This window comes from Lonchura striata, chromosome 1A (assembly GCF_050655825.1).
Source record: "Lonchura striata isolate lonStrDom1 chromosome 1A, ASM5065582v1, whole genome shotgun sequence".
Taxonomy (NCBI): domain Eukaryota; kingdom Metazoa; phylum Chordata; class Aves; order Passeriformes; family Estrildidae; genus Lonchura; species Lonchura striata.
In genome coordinates, this window is record NC_140741.1 from 63,505,276 (window position 1) to 63,520,846 (window position 15,571).

The following is a 15,571-nucleotide window of genomic DNA, read 5'->3' on the forward strand; positions in this document are numbered from 1 at the left end:
TATAGCCTGCAGGGCATCCCTGTGTTGTGGGAGGAGGGGTAGAAAAACAGGATTGGAAGCATCTAACAGCACTACATTTTTCCTTTGTAGGTTTATAGAGGATACCAGGAAAGAAAGGGAGAAGGCAGTAATTAGGAGTGACAGAGTGTGAAGCTTTCAAAAGTCTGTAGTCTCATTTGAGCTTAGGTTTTAGGATGTAAGCTCTATTTTCTAAAAGAGCAATCTCCCCTATTTTGAGTGTCAGAAGGTAGCTGCCAGCTGAGCATTGTGCTAACTTCTGTGCAGACTATAAAGAGCAAGATTCTTGAGTCCTGGAGATAGTGAGGCTGTGCCTATTTTTTTTGTTTAAAAAAAAGAAGCTTACTGGAAATGGTGTTAGGAGGAGGCAGTTGTTTGTTGATCAAACATTAAAATGACTGGATTACTGATTCTTCTTGTGTAGGCATCATATGACACAAGGTAAATACTCCTTTGTAATGGAAGCTTCCAGAGAAGCTTTGAGTGTACAGTGATTCTTTTAACATAGCAGTGATTTATGTGGGACTTGTCATTGTGAATACTTCATTGCAGATGTGTTAAAGGGAGAACATTAATTCCAACTAAAGATGAGGGGAAGAAACATTTTATTAGGATTTGCATTTAGGCATATGTTCTGTAATTATGAAACAGTAATTGCCTGTCTCACTGTAAAATAATTGTTTGAATACTTACGTTATAGAATAGTTTATATAGAAAATTAGCTAGCATTCTAATTCTTAAAGCAGCCTTTTAGGTAACTCACTTTGATAACAGATTTTGCTTGAAAACCAAGAAGTGAATTGTTTTAAAAGTTCTCTCTGTAACTCATAGCTTATTGCCGCAGTATTTGAACTGAGGTGTGGCTGTGCTTTTACGAAGCTATAGGAATGAAGGCAAGTTTTAATGAGCTGGTAGTAATTTCTAGTTTGTTTCAAGGTTGTTTTTATTAGTAATTCTCAGGAAAGCAGTTATCTTGAAAGAAGCAGTAGCTCTGGTAGTGTTGCAATGAAGTCTCAAAACAAAGTCATATGTATTCTGAGTTATTTGTGCTGCTGGAGAATAGTGAAAACAAAATGTGTGTATTTCTTTGAGACGGCATTTGCCATACAGCTGGTCTGATGCAAGGTGTTTTAATCTCAAAGGGAAGAAAAGAGCTGTATTCAAGGGAGACTGGGTAAAAAATGGCATGTAATTTACATTTATGATAGCTTACCAGGGAAATGAACAATTCCTACAGAACTACAATTTGCTTCTTAACAAAGATACTTCAGTGGGCTGGATGTTCCCCAGCACTTAGATTTGTGGTTCTAACTTGCCGTGGTAGCCTGTCTGTGCATGCATGTGTGGTCTGAGCCCTTGCTAAGACCTGTTATTTAAACAGTTGTTTACCTTTAGCCATACAAAGGGACATACAGGAGTTCAAGGGTATTTAGGGGAGAAAGGAGAGATACTAACAGTGTAATAGATCAAATGATGCATTAATGTCATAGTTGAGACAGTTAAAAGTGGTCATGCTGAAAGATGATCTTGCACCTTTTCAGCTGTTCATTCTTGCTTCTGCAAGTGATCATGGGAGAAATAGCAGTGAAGAATGGACGAAACATAAGCCTAATAGTAATGGATGGTTTTCTAATGTGACTCTTCATTGTGTGGCTTGACAAACATTCCTGTTTGAATGAGAGCGGAATGAAGCACCTGCTGGGAAAATAGAGATACACAGGTTTTAATTGTTAGTGAAGCTAGGTATGCTTTTTCTCAGGAAAGCTGCAGTTAAGGAGTTTTGAGGGGCACTATTAAAGGCTTTTGGCTAGTGTAAGTAGAATCACTGAGCCAGGCACTCTTAAAAAAAATCCTAAACTTTGAGTTTATGTCATTGCTAGATTGACCTTCAGTTGTGGGTAGCAAGAGCACTTCAGCTTCACTGAATTGGTAGCCTGTAAAATTAAGTGAATTGTTATTCTCAGCTACAGGCTAGTTAAGTGTTCACAGGGTTTTAGATTTAAGTTTATTTTGTTGGAACAAGGTAAAACTTGGAATAAGCTTGCTTCATCCACAAGTGTCTGATACTCTTAATAGCTGGGGTATTCAGTGCAAAATTATCCGTACAGGATGAGTTCTTAGTTAATCATAAAAAGTGGTGCCTGTGGGTCAGTAGTAGTAGTCACTAGCCAAATTAATTTGCATTAGTTGCATGAGGAAAAGGTGTTCTAGTGACTGACAACTGATCAGTTTATCCACCTGGATTTGGACAGACTGTGTTCAGTGCTCAAACAGCAGCAGGACAAGAAATTCCTTTGCATACTGCTTTAGTCTTTGTGTTACAAGGAATCTTTTTGAAAAAGTTTTTTCTTTAGCAGTAAAATAGGTTATTGGCTGGTTCTACAATTCTTAACAGTTGAGTTCCTCACTTAAAGAAGCAACCTTAAAGAGCTGTCGTATGGCCTCCTAATCCTGGAATTAGTGGGCCTTTGTACCAGGTTCACTGCTGTGACCTCTGTGTAGTGAAGTGGGGCATTGGTTTGTTTTCTCCTTGCAGCATGACCTTGTTACTTGAAGTAGTCTTTCTGATGAACTACTAGGTGCTTTGGAGAGCAGTATTAAGGTCCAAGTAGCTACTTTCCTAAGTGAGGTCATGCTCAGATTGTAATTATTATAATGCAGCACTAATGCTGAGATGCTGTCAATAGCAGTTCTTTGATGAAAATAACCAGTGATTGAATGGCTCATGAGCAGTTTATGCAATATGGTGCTTTTTGAGGATCTTTAGGAAGAAAATGGGGAACAATACTGCCAGTTTGGAAACTTGGATTGTGGCAGAGTTGGGAAATTACTGAACTAGAGACTCTAGCATCCCGTAAGTACAGCTGAAGGTGGTCCTGTCACAGAAGGTAAGAGTTTGTGTTCCTTGTAAGCTCAGAAACTAAGCAAATCTTAGCTGCTGGTGTTTTTTTTGTTTTGGGGGTTTTTTTGGCGCTTATTAAGTGGTGGAGAAAAGAAACTGTATGGAAACTTCTTACTGTGACTGCTCTTCCATCTATGAGTTTGTTAATGTGGCACAGTCATGCAATAGATGTTACTCCAAAGTAGAAATGCAGCAGCTTTACTGCAGCAGTATATCATGTTTCTTCAAAGGTTTAGCTTCTGAAGAGTGCTGCAGTCCTATTCAGTGTGGTCTGTTAAGAAGCAAAACAGAAATACTCAACAGGGTGGGGCTTTTCAACACAGAAAAGGCTCTTGGGGAGACCTCATTGCGACCTTCTTATGTTTAAAGGTGGCTTATGAAAAACAGAGTGACTTTTTACATGGGCAGGTAGTGATAGGAGATGGGTTTAAACAAAAAGAGGCGAGATCTAGATTGGATGTTAGGAAGGGGTGCTTAGAAGATAGTGAGGCATAGGTTGTCCAGAGAAGCTGTGGATGTCCCATTTCTAGAAGTGCTCTGGGCAGATTGGATGGGGCCCTGAACAGCCTGGTCATGTAGAGTTGTCCATGCCCATGGTAGGGGCTAGGAACTTGATGATCTTGAAAGTGCCTTCCAACCCAAACCATTGGTGTCTGACAGCAGAAAGGTGCACTAAGACTGGGTACCTTTTTGACATTGAGTACCACTGGTTATAGTAATGGATTTGTTTCCAGCAAGTTTCAGTAAATTGGTAAATAGTGAATAATTTTTTAGTATTTATTTTTAGTATTTTATTGACATAAGTTAGTATCTTTCTGTCCAGTTGGCTGTCGTATATGTCGTTCCTGCCTTTACTTAGCAGGTTAGTCATGACACAGGACTGTCATGTGATTTCCCAAATTTTCCTGAAGGCAAAAAAAAAAATTGAGGTACAGAACTGTGCCACTTTATTAATGCAGACAGAACAATCCCTCAAAGAGACTGTGACTGGTCATGATACTGAGATAGTAATTTAATCTCTAGCCTAAGAAATGCTTTACCAGCTTTATTCCTTGGTACGTGCTAAGCAATGATTGTTCTGCTTCATTTTGGGCTACTGTGTTTGTGGTCCAGTTTGTCAGGCTGATGATAGATTGTGTAGTATGGTCTTTCTGTTGAGCCAGGGTAAGCTGTCTCAAATTCCATCCAGAACAGCTTTGGGTCTTCTAGTTAGAGGTTTATTAAATAGTACTGAATGTCATTGTCACAGATATCCTGATTTAGAAGACTACTCTTCATAAAATGAAACTATTGCTTTTTATCAGAATGGTGCTACTTCATCTTCAAAGCTATGCTCCATTACCCCAGCATACATATGCTGGAAGAAGCTCATAAGCTTATAAAGGCATGCTGGGCAGTTGTCAGATCCTATTTTTAAACCGTTTCTGAGAAACACTTCTGCTTCCCTATCTCTGCATAGTCATAGGAAAGACTGTACTTCATGCAGGAGCCATAGTGTCTGGGCTCAGCTAACAGTAATTTTTGAACTTGAGTGTCTCCTCTTCAGAGATAGTAAAATTGAACTGCACTGATTGCTGTTGCAGAGGGGAGATGACGGATCACTAGGAAATTGTGGTGGTGGGCTATCAATCCCTTGACTCTAGGTACAAACAATAAAAGATTGTATAGGTATCTCTTCACTCCTGTGACCAGGGACAGGGCTTGAGGAAATGGCATGAAGCTGAGGCAGAGGAAGTGTGTTGAATATCAGGAAAAGGTTTTTCACCCAGAGAGTGGTTGAGCACTAGAATGGGCTCCCCCCAGGGAAGGGGTCACAGCACCAGCCTGAGTTCAGGAAGTGTTTGGACAATGCTCTCGGGCACATGGTGTGGTTCTTAGGGTGTCCTGCATGTGCCTAGGAACTGGACTCCATGATCCTGATGGATCCCTCCCAACTTGGCATACTCTTATGATTCTAGATCTGTGGTGCTTGAGAGCCTAGCCAAACTTTAATAGGAGTTGTGATGCCTGGTGTCAGAGCACCTGCTTTGCTATGTTTCAGAGAGTGCAGGAAGAGTTGAGCATTTTAAATACTTTAAATGGTATCTCTCCTGGTGAATCTTGAACATACAAGGTTTGCTTAATCTGCTACTGATTTGCAGTAGCCCACTTTCTGTAATTGTGTGGTACTACTTTATGCCACCTTTACATTTTCACTGACATTGGAAAACCTAAAAACGCAACTTGTGTCTGTAGGCAACTAGTATTTTAAGGCTTTTTCTCCCTGTGTCTAACATTGCTTTAGTCTAGGCCTGAAGTACAGACCCTAAATACAGGTGTTCACACATTTCTATGCTAGAGAGGGAATTCCAGAATTGAAGGACTACTTCAGTGAATATGTATTATGTAGTTTGGGTCAAAAAATAAAGAATACCAATCAAGAATTTAGACTTGATTTTGTTTGTCTCTTAAAACTGGCAGGCAGGGATATTTCAAGCTAGGGAAACTACTATGAACAGGAAGAAAAAATCATGCTCTAATAAAATGAATTGTACAACGCAAAATTAACATGCTGAATTCTGTGTGTCTTAGAACTCTTTCAAAACACTCCTGGGACCCTGCAGTTGCTAGTGTAGACCTAATTGATGGGAGGGAATTGTAATTTCAAAGTATTATTAGGACAGATGCCTGAGGGCTGTAGCCAAGCCTACTCTACTTCTAGGAGTTGACAGTGCAGGGTCTTCGGATTTCTTTTTTTTCTAGAATAGGCAAGCTCTTATTCCACACTTCACACAGATTGTGTGCCACAAATGTTAGTGGCCTTTTAAGTGCAGCTGTTAGTTAACTTAGTTTGTCTTGTTTTCTGTTTCGGTGGTATGACTACTTAATAATCCAGTTCCCCTTTAAGTAAATTGAAATAGTTAACAGAAGCCAAGGAGAAGAACAGCTACCTAAATTTTGTATTGTAGGCCAAATTTCTGCTTAAAGGAAGGAGAGGAACTTAGCATTGGACATACTTTAAGCTCATCCTACAATGAGCAATGCAGTGGTCTTTTTGAAGGGTATGATACCTTTTGTCTGTTTGCTTAAACATGCCCTTTAATTTCAGCAATGTAATGATGCTGAAATGGGCTATAAAACTGTTAACTCACTTAAACCTCATCAGTTCCACATATTTCTGTAAGCTAACAAGAATATACTCGCATACTTTCTGTTCAGTGTAGTGACTGTGCCTTATGTTTCAAATTCTCCTGTGTCTAGTCCTCGCAGCCTTTCAATGTAGTTGTAGATAGCATATTACAACTTAGAGGTATTGAGCTGTCCAGCAGTGCTCCATGTATAGAAGTGACTTGCTGAAAGGTGTTTCTTTGTGTCTGTAGATGCTGCATTAAGCTTAGATTTTTTTTTCCTGTAGCCCACCTGTGTACTGAACAAAGTGTCTTGCTCTAGATGCTTCTTTCTGCTTGAATAGCATTTACCACAATTTATGTACTTATGTTATGACTGCACTCAGTAAAAGTAACCTCTACGTTCTGTTTTGGATGTGTGTATTAATATGTGTAGAACATCTGTTGCATCTTTTTAGAAACAGCACATTGCAGTCTTGGATCATATTTCAAATCTGAAGCCTTTAAGGTCTATCTGAAGTAACAGTTTATGTAGTGGGGTTTTCTTATATGGTGCAAGAATAAGTATTGTTTTAGTATTGGTATTATCCTTCTGCATCATCAGTCCCTACTAGAGAAATAGATCAGCAAAAAGGAAAAACTGAACTGGGTGTCCAAAAAAAGTAGGTCTGGTAGACCTTATTTTTCTTTGTGTGTTTCTAAGATTCTTGGTTGAATCTGAATTTTGGATGTGCCCAGTTGCCACTGGAGTGCCACTGGAGAGGGTTTTTTACTACTAAGAAACACTTCTGCTGTAGTTCATAAGCTGAAGTATTGCTCTGCTTGTCATATGATAAATAAAGATGAGATGTTTCATTAGGTTCATTCTCTTTTCTGTTATGTCAGTCTAATGTATGCATTTATTTTAATATGTATTTCTGAGTCCCATTAAGCAGTAGCATGTCTAACATGTGATACCTTTTTGAAACTCCTCTAGCTTTGATTTTGAACTGGAAATATTTGAATGGGGATTCCTGGTCTTTCTGGCTGTTCCAAGGAAAAATAAGAATTGAATACATTCTTCTGTAAATAGTGGGTATAAACACAGTATATACCCATGGTCAATTTAGCCTGTTTAGCTGTTTTTTAGCACAGGGAAGCTAAAACAGTGAAAGTGTGAAATACCAGTATGTGTGAATGACTGTGCTTAGGATTACAGATGGCCAAAGGGAGGATGATGGAGGGCTCTACCAGTAACTGCAGCTCTTTAGAGGAGTGGGTAAAACCAAAAAGTGTATTTCTGGTGTTAACTAGAGAGCAGTTGCTGTAACAGTATTTTTATCAGCATTTGTAGGTTCTTTAAGCTGTTTTTCACTTAGTATTTAAAAAAAGGGAATTGAAAAAAACTTGCAATTGAATACCTCATCAGTGGAGGGGTTGCCCTTAACTGCAGCAAGAAGATGGATTGTAAGGCGGGAACATGACTGAAATCTGTCTATGTTGTAAAATAAGCAGGCCTAACCTGTAGTTCTTGAACAGTGTACAACTTTCAAGTAGCTCAAGGCTATGTATGTCTGTAATCTACTGCTAATAGAAATTGTGAAAACAGGCATTGTATGCAAATATGGAATTCTGAAAGACCAGTTTAGAGGGGATCTGCATGTAAGTAACATTCTTATTTCAAGCAGTTACACTACATCCATCAGATGATTCCTAGCTGTTGTGCAGCAGGAAAGCTTAGCCTTTTTCCATTCATCCTCTGTAGCTTGTGGAGGAAAACACAGATTGGACTTGTATTTAACTATAACTTCCTTCCCTTTGGGAACTCACATCTGAACTAGTACGGATTTCTGGCCATGTGGTATGCTTTGATTTCCTGCCCATATGTGAAATTTGAGTAAGCTTTGGCGTCTCAAGGTGCAGAGGGTGACTGGGAGACTTCTTTCTGTGGAAGTAGAAAGTCATTCCATGATTGTTTCCTTCCCCAGCTTTCTGCATGTGTACAACTAGGTATACTCTGTATGTCACAGTCAGCTAGTAGTATGTATGAGCTGACAGTACAGCATGTAAGATTTAAGCTTTCCTATTTTCAAACTTAAGAACTCTTTCAAAACTTCAGGTAGTTTTGCTGTATTTGATTAAAATTGTTGTTTTTAAATGTCAAAAGAAAATGCTGGACTGAAGGCTAGCTCAAAGAATGGCAGTTTTACACTTAAATTTTCACCTGCCAAACAGACTGCCAAAATCAGCCTATAGGTTTTCCATGCAGTGAACAGATTGTGAGATGTACATAAAGAAATCACAGATAGTGCTGAAGAATGAGGGATTGCAGTACACAAAGGAAGGTGCTTATCTTTAGCTAGATACGTGTTTTACTTTAAATCTGGTTTTGGCACTACATGTTCATGCCCAGTCTTTTGTAGCTTTTTGAAAGGGAAAATTTCTAACAACCAAATCAGTCGCCTTTTTAAATGCAGGAGAACTGGAGTAAGGAAGCCTCTAAGCATGCATGCCTCCAAAATCCTGCACATGTTCTTTCACTTAAATTTGTCTGAATACCATAATCAGTCTTGTGTTTTACAATGCTCAATTACTAGGAATTTAATTTCCGTGTTTATAGATAATGTTTTCTACTTATTTTGTAATGTAGGCAGTGTTTTTCCTGTAGTTTTCTCATGGTGTTTAGCTTCATTTTTTTCCCCACAACATTGTACTCGACTTTATTATTGAGATGTTTATTTCCTTTGCTTTCTAATGTGAAAGAGAAACTCTGCTAAACCTGCAGATTTTTCAAGACAGAGCAAGAGGGGAAGCTAGTGCTCAAGTTCACAAATCAAAATAGGCTTGTAGTTACAGCTTAACTGACGGGTAGGAAAAAAGCTGTAGTTTAGGAACACAGCTGGCAACAGGCTCATGTCTACCCCCAGAAAAGTAAACTTTTCTGCCACAATCTCCAGATCTGTTTGGATAATGATAAAAAGATACTGGGCAAAATGTGAGAGTTCTGTGACTGTTTGCCCAAAGTATAAATATTTTAGGCTTTGAGTGCTTGTGTGGCTTAAATGTTGCAGAAAGACTTGTCTCAGTTATTTTTAGGTTGGGGGAGCAGGAAGAGTACTTGCTTCCTGTCTTCCCCTCCCCCAGGAACCTTGGGTACGTTAATGAGGAGAAGAGATACAGCCACCCCTGAGTTGGTTTACCAGTTCCTATTGAACAAGGTTAGTACATTTTCTGACCTGCTTTGTGGAAGGGGTAGTACAGCCACTTTAGACAGTATTCTCCCTTTTGAACCAACACAAAGGCATTGAGAGTTTCAACTGAAACAAGTCCACAGTTTACTTGATAGTTGCATATGAATAGTCTCCAAAACAATGTCTACTAAAGCTTATTACTAGAATTAGTCCTCTAGTTGCTCTTATGTGAACTTTGATGCTATGCCCAGGCATGACTAACTTGAGAAATCAGTGAAACTGAATACTCTAGTTCCTCTTAGCTATTGTAAGATAAATATATTTAGGCAATAGCCATTAATGTCTTTACATCAGCTGTTGTTTCTCTTGTATATAGCTACAAATTCATCTTACTTGTAGGTGTTGGTACATATCCATGCTATAAAACAAAGGAATGTGATAACTTGGAACAGTACTTGTCCAGTTCAAGCTATACCAGACTGCTTCACTTGGCAGTTCAGGGTTTTTTGTTACTTTGATCCATAGAGGCATAAAAAAAGCTGTAGCAGTGTCTTGGATTTTTTCATAACAGGGAGAGGCAAAAAATGCATTTGGTCCTGGTTACTTTAAAAATTGTCTAAGACAATATAATTGATTCTTTTTCTGTTGCATGAGTATTGGCAGCAGTACACAGGTAATTAACTTTGGGAGAAATAGTGTCTAGGTCTGTTGTAGGAATCTCTGATGGTTGTTTGCCATCAGTGTGCACATGCACTTCATAAAAGTGATCACTCTTCCTGACAAAAATCAGTCTGCAGCAATCCACCTAGAAGTACTGAGCTTCTTGGCACTGTGCAGCATGTGCAGAACAGGCTTAGAATCACTCAGGCAAGCAACAGAAAAATACTAGCTTTGGCATGCAGAAGTGTCCCCATGTGTAGAGCCAGGATAGAAACACCAGGCTTGTCCTAGCATGCTCCTCAAGCAGCTACACAGAAACGTAGCTATACTACTATGCGGAGCTGTGCTTTTTCTTCAGACTTCTGTGTGTTTTCCACTAATTTAGTGATGGTGGTTATGCTGTCTTTGGGGATATTGGTTTGCAGTTAGGTCTAGGGTTTTGTTTCATTTAAAGTTAAGATGTTGGAAAACTGAACAGTTCTTGCTGCTTACTTTGATCCTTCCGGCTGAAGCAAAAATTTTGTGCTGGTATTAGCTGTCTTGGGAAACAAACTGTATGAGAGGGCACCAGCTGAGAATGCAATTTTCGATGTCTTGAATTCTGGAGAAAATGGAGTGTCTGCTTACAGACACTTGCAATCTCTTGCATCACTAATTAGGCACAAGCAGTCAAATCTTAATCTGATGTCTGAATTACCCTTAGTTAAAAAGATACAGCAGAGTATGTTTACTTGACTAGTGAGAACGTTAAGCAATTCCAGTTGGCTTCAAATATATTTTTAATTTGCAGATGAAAAATCAAAAATTTTGCTGCTAGTTAAACTTTTTTGTCAGTAGTTCTATGGACTTGTGCAGTTTGTTCTGCAGGGGATTCCCATTTTCTAGCAGTTTTATTCAATACAAAATGAATAATAAACTAAAAAAATTGTGAACACTTAGCTCTTTAAATAATGGTAGGAGTATCCCTATCAAAAGATGAGCCTTTATTATTAAACAGAATATATATATATATAAGCTGAAGTGGTGAATCACATGAAAGATGGGCATAACTCAACATCCACTGTTTTCAGACAGTAGGGTCTGCACACTGCAGCCAAGTTCTTTGTGAGTATTGAACGGTCTGAACATAAGGAGGGCTGGTGCCTTCTCCTGTTCTTGATGAAGTTGTCGATAGTAGAATTGAGGCTGCAAGATGAATCATGTTCCAGTTCTTGCTTTGATGCTTTAGAACAAAGCCTTTTGCTCCTTATTTGAGAACTGACCAAAAAACTCGTCCAAGTTGTGAACCTTTCATGGGAAGAGAGTGTGTTGGGGGTGGGGTGGTGGGTGTGGTTTTAAGAAGCTTGTGTTTCAAAATAAGCCTTTCACAATTCCTGCTTCTGGTCAGATGTACATACTTTACATGTGTGAAACACATGACTTAGCTAGGTATAATGTAGCCTTTGGAGGCTGAGCATAACATTATCTAGATCTAGGACACTGAAGTGACTTCATATAATGGTCACCTTGAGCTGCTCTAATCTGTGTATGAGCATGTATTTATTACTGGTAGTGCTAACCAGTGTGTGAGAAGGAAGGAAAGGAGAAAGCACAGCTTTAACAGTGGTTACAGCTTTCTGGTGGTTTTGAAGAATCAATAATAAGATGCAAGTGGTAGACTGATATATAATACACACAGTAAGACTAAAGGGAGTGCATTAAGATGAAATTAGGGCTTTCCAGTTAGGAAGATGGAACTGAAAGCTAGAGGAAAAGGGGCTGGGGAAATTGGTGAGGTGAGATGATACCAAGAAGAGAAGTGTAGTGAGCTAATCCAGGAGTAAGAGAAGTGCCTATGTTGAAGGGTGCCATTTTTAGAAATAGTGAAAGAACAGGAAGCCTTGCATGAGAACCTGCTGAAAGTTAACGTCTGTTAGCTAATGATGCCTGTCATCAGGGAGTCAGTGCAGAAGTCTGGAATCATGGGATGGCCAAAACCAGCACTGAGACAGCTGATGGGGTTTGCAGCTTGGCCTGTGGACTAGAGGAGGAGTCATGGACCTGTGGTAGGTGGTTGGAAATAAAGACTGTAACTACTTGGGTAGTAACCCAGCTTAGTAATGAGTGATTAGCAGTAGGGCCATGTTCATCAAGGTGACTGGAGTTCAGTTCAGCCTTGAAACACAGCTTCTTAATGTGCCTGAACTAGGAAGTATTATGTTGGGGCAGTTGTGGATGCCAGAGGCAGTCATGTCTTGAGATGTTTTCTTTGGTTGCTCTTTGCTAGTCCTATGGGCTGTTGTTCTGATAGCACAGTGTAGTGTTCCATCACCCCAAGTACTGACATTTGTGTGACTATGCTGTGAACAAAGGACTGATGTGTTTAATAAGGAGATCACTTCTTCCTACTCTTGTATTCATTTTTTGAGTTGGGGCTGACTGTGGACCTAATATTAATCAAAATAGAGTCCTGGAGGGATTGTGTTTCACATAATGCAAGATCTCTGCCCATACTGCTTCAGAAACACCCTTCTCCTTTTTTCACTGTTCAACTATGTAAGTGGTTTTCCAAAGCACATTAGTGCCTCATGTCAGGGGCACAGTTAACTAGAATCTATTGGCTTGAGGAAAAAGCAGAGATGGGGCAAAGTCTTGTTAAAGGCATATTGTTAAATATTACCACTATACACTCTCAGCTGTAGTTTCACTGTTTTGTCACAATTTAACAAAACTATTCCTCCTGGGAATGAAGGAGGGATCTTTTACTGTTAACATGACAATAAATAAATTAGGCAACAGTATGCAGCCTATAATTACAAGCCATATAAAACAAGAGAGTCCAGTGGCCCAGGCAGTCTGTTCTGACTTTTCTCAACTTTCCCCTGTTTTCCTAATGCTGCAAAACAACAGAGATGAGTAGACTGGATTTTCTGCCAGTGTGTGTATTCTAAGCATCAAACACTTTTCATTTATGGAATAAAACAATGCAATAAAATGAGCTTAATGACAGAGCAAGTCTCACTTTTTCATAGACCTTTTTCTCCTGCCCTCCCCTTGCCTTTCCATGGTAACTCTGGAACCTCGTGAGTTACTAGTAATGCTGGCAGAGGTTAATGTTTACAACTCACTCTGTTTTTTGAATACAGGCTTTAGTCTTCTCTAGCAAATTGAAACCAGATGGCAACAGCAGGGAGCAGAATGGAATTTATTTCTCTTATGTGGCTTGTGATGTTAACAAAACTCTTCGGGTGTTTTTATTGTTATTTTGCCTAGAAAATGGCTTGTACCTTCTTTCTGTCCAGTCTCTGTAATGTGGAAGCCTAGAGCACTTACCCCTGCACACTTGAAAGCCTTCACTGAGATGTGTTGCTTTACTTCCATTACAGTGACAGACTGTGGTATAATCCTATAACATTTTTTGTGGGGTGTTTTGGAGTTTTTTTTCAAGTAAAAGCATCAAAACTAGTTAATCCATCTAGAATTTTTTTCTGCTGCTCTTGCACAGCTGATGGAGGTGAAATGCAATTGTTTTGCAACATTTAACAAGTCTTTCTCTTTTCTCTAACTACCCTAGGTGAAAGTACACTAAAGGAAGATTTGCTGAAATCTGAAGAGGGAGACAGGCTCAGTCACTCAAACTACAGTGATTCCAGAATCTGTAATGTAGACAGGCTAAGTGGTTTGGTTTTTTTTGTTTTTTTTTTTTTTTCCCCTGTGCAGTTAATGCTGTGCTTTTTTTTGCTGGTTTCTCAGGGGAAAAGACTCAACGTGTTGAATCACAGAGATGTTAATTCCTGCTAGGTTTTGGGATTTCCTTGCAGCTCTTCCCTCCATGGCTGCAGGAGCTGTTTTTGCAGAGTGCCTCTTCTAAGGCAGGAATTTGCTAGAGATGAAGACAGAAGCCAACTGGATGTAATAGTTTCTGGCTCAAATTGTGTGGTAATTGTCAGAATATCACAGGGTGTTGTAGGAACTGCTGTGTTGAGCATAGTTGAGGATTTATTCTTTCATAATTTGCCTAAATGAGTATAAAATGCTAATCTGAATTAACATACAAAAGTGAGGGGAAAGATTTCTTGATGTTTTCTACCCACTTGAAACCTGATTGTGTGCAAAAATAAATTTCAGTATGCTGAAGTAGTAATGGGTTTTTTTCCCCCCACTTGCTCAATCTTAACTCCTATTCTTTCTGATTTCCCACATAAATAAAGAAAAGCTACTTGCTATAGCTTCCAAAATAAAAAAAAAAAAACAACAACCTGTGGGCACTGGAAATATATTAGAGCTTCAAATTACTATCATTTTCACTAGGAATTAAAAACATGTAGTCCTGGAAATAAATTGATACCAAGTATTTTGAAATACATACCTGATTTATACAACTTGCTTTCCCCATAGAAGAGAAGTATTCCTAGCAGCTTGTTACAGTACTGAATTCAGTGTTAAGTGTAAGATTGGCACGTTTACTATGAAGACCAACTTTAAGAGAATTTATATGAACTCTACTTCTTCAGCAATTGTTTTTGATAAACTGGGTCTTGCAGCTCCAAGAGGCAAACAGGAAAGGGATGGAGGGGTGGTAGTCAAATTTTCAGGCAGATCAACTCCAGTTGGAGTTAAGCTCTCACAGTGTGGAATAGTGTCAAACACTACAACACTCCTGTATCCTTTTTCTTCAAAAATGGCTACAGATATGCTGTCTTTTTACCCTGCAGTGCCACATTCCATGATAATGTTTCCAGTGCCTTTGAGTTTTTGTCTCTAGGCTCTAATGATCCTAGGATGTGAACTGTCACCTAAAGCACTATCAGAAGTGCAACTTCTGACATAATTTTAAATAAGTGAATCTTCCATCCCTAGATGTAGTTCTTGCTGGATTAAAAAAAGGCTATCTATTTTAATTAGGTATGGTTTGTGAGCCTAATTTAATGTAAAAAAATGCTTGAAAAAATAATATTAATGAAAATTTTCCTTAATGGTGGGTGGCAGACTTGTAAACTACTGTTAGACTCTGTATGTGTGACTGACTGTTTGTTAAAGGAAAAGCATGTTTTCGGAGTGTGGTTTTTGGACTTCCAGACAGATTACACAAACTCAAGGAGGCCCAGCCCACATCCTGTGTAGAAAACCAGCTCACAAAAATGCTCATTGTTCTTCAGGGTTATAAGTCACTGTATTTTGTGCTTCCTTTCTATTTCAAAATACTGTATGGAAAATACTAATGCAAAGGAACCACAGTAGCTTAACAAGTGACTGGTCCTGCCAGGTACTGAGCACTGTGCTCTTACCAGAAGGCTGGGGGACTGGGATTAAAACTGGGATTAGGCTCCCTGGCTAGAGAACGAAGTTTGTGTTGGTAAAAGTAGCTGAGAGTATTTATCAGGTGAGTAAATCAATTGATAACTGACATACTTTCAACCTGAAAGTTATTTGTGTGCAGCCAGTATTTACTATCCTGGAGTAGGGGTTACAGGATATGAAGTTTTATTCAAGCGGGATGAGTTCTCTGTAACACTGATTCACGTCTGCTCAGTCTTCACTGCAGAAAGAGAGAATGTGGGGTATCTGGGTCTGATACCCCACCAGAAAGTGGCTAGTGTTTCTGAATCTCTATCCATGGTTATTGCTGGGTTGTGTTTTTCAACCTGGAAGCTAATGGACCTATCCACGAAGGGAGCTGTCAAGTCAAAAAACACTAAAACTTGTTCACTCTTCCCTCTTTTGAACATACATTA